The sequence below is a fragment of the Cervus elaphus genome, chromosome 20 (assembly GCF_910594005.1).
Source record: "Cervus elaphus chromosome 20, mCerEla1.1, whole genome shotgun sequence".
NCBI classification, from domain to species: domain Eukaryota; kingdom Metazoa; phylum Chordata; class Mammalia; order Artiodactyla; family Cervidae; genus Cervus; species Cervus elaphus.
In genome coordinates this window covers 56,492,049-56,493,249 of record NC_057834.1, presented here as the reverse complement: position 1 = coordinate 56,493,249, position 1,201 = coordinate 56,492,049, and the positions used below count along the sequence as shown (strand labels likewise).

Genomic DNA, 1,201 nt, shown 5'->3' with positions numbered 1-1,201 from the left:
TGTCTCATTTAAAGTTCACAGCAATCTGATGAAGTAGGTGGTCCTAGAATTATCCCTAGTTTGCAGATGGGGAAACTGGGGCTAAGACATTAATTTGTTCAAAGTCACATAGTTAAGAAACCATATTTGGATACAGGCTTGAATCAAACTACTGCATAGTTGCACTCATCTCATACGATAGTAAAGTAATGCTCAAAATTCTCCAAGCCAGGCTTCAACAGTACGTGAACCATGAACTTCCAGATGTTCAAGCTGGTTTTAGAAAAGGCAGAGGAACCAGAGATCAAATTGCCAACATCCACTGGATCATTGAAAAAGCAAGAGAGTTCCAGAAAAACATCTATTTCTGCTTTATTGACTATTCCAAAGCCTCTGACTGTGTGGATCACAACAAATTGTGGAAAATTCTAAAAGAGATGGGAATACCAGACCACCTGACCTGCCTCCTGAGAAATCTGTATGCAGGTCAGGAAGCAACAGTTAGAACTGGACATGGAACAACAGATGGGTTCCAAATAGGAAAAGGAGTACGTCAAGGCTGTATATTGTCACCCTGCTTATTTAACTTCTTCTTTTTTTTTTTTTTTAAGACCAACAGCAACAAACAGCTCAGCATTTTATTGAATGTGTTACTAAAGAGGTTTAGTCAAAAAAACCAAAGTGCATGTCATCATCAGACTCTAAAAATATGGAACGCTTCATGAATTTACATGTCATCCTTGTGCAGGGGCCATGCTAATCTTCTCTGTATCGTTCCAATTTTAGTATATATGCTGCCTAAGTGAGCACTGCTTATTTAACTTATATGCAGAGTACATCATGAGAAATGCTGGACTGGAGGAAGCACAAGCTGGAATCAAGATTGCCAGGAGAAATATCAATAACCTCAGATATGCAGATGACACCACCCTTATGACAGAAAGTGAAGAGGAACTAAAGAGCCTCTTGATAAAAGTGAAAGAGGAGAGTGAAAAAGTTGGCTTAAAGCTCAACATTCAGAAAACTAAGATCTTGGCATTTGGTCCCGTCATCTCATGGCAAATAGATAGGACAACAGTGAAAACAGTGGCAGACTTTATTTTTGGGGGCTCCAAAATCACTGCAGATGGTGACTGCAGCCGTGAAATTAAAAGACGCTTCCTCCTTAGAAGAAAAGTTATGACCAACCTAAACAGCATATTAAAAAGCAGAAACATTACTT

The 1,201-nt window shown here is 39.1% G+C and overlaps 1 non-coding gene across 1 annotated transcript; it reads right to left on the bottom strand.

The window, feature by feature from the left end:
* Window positions 1–682: 682 nt before the first annotated feature.
* On the bottom strand, window positions 683–789 carry LOC122678454. Its single transcript, XR_006336127.1, has one exon. It is a non-coding gene; the product is annotated as a U6 spliceosomal RNA (small nuclear RNA).
* Window positions 790–1,201: the final 412 nt, after the last annotated feature.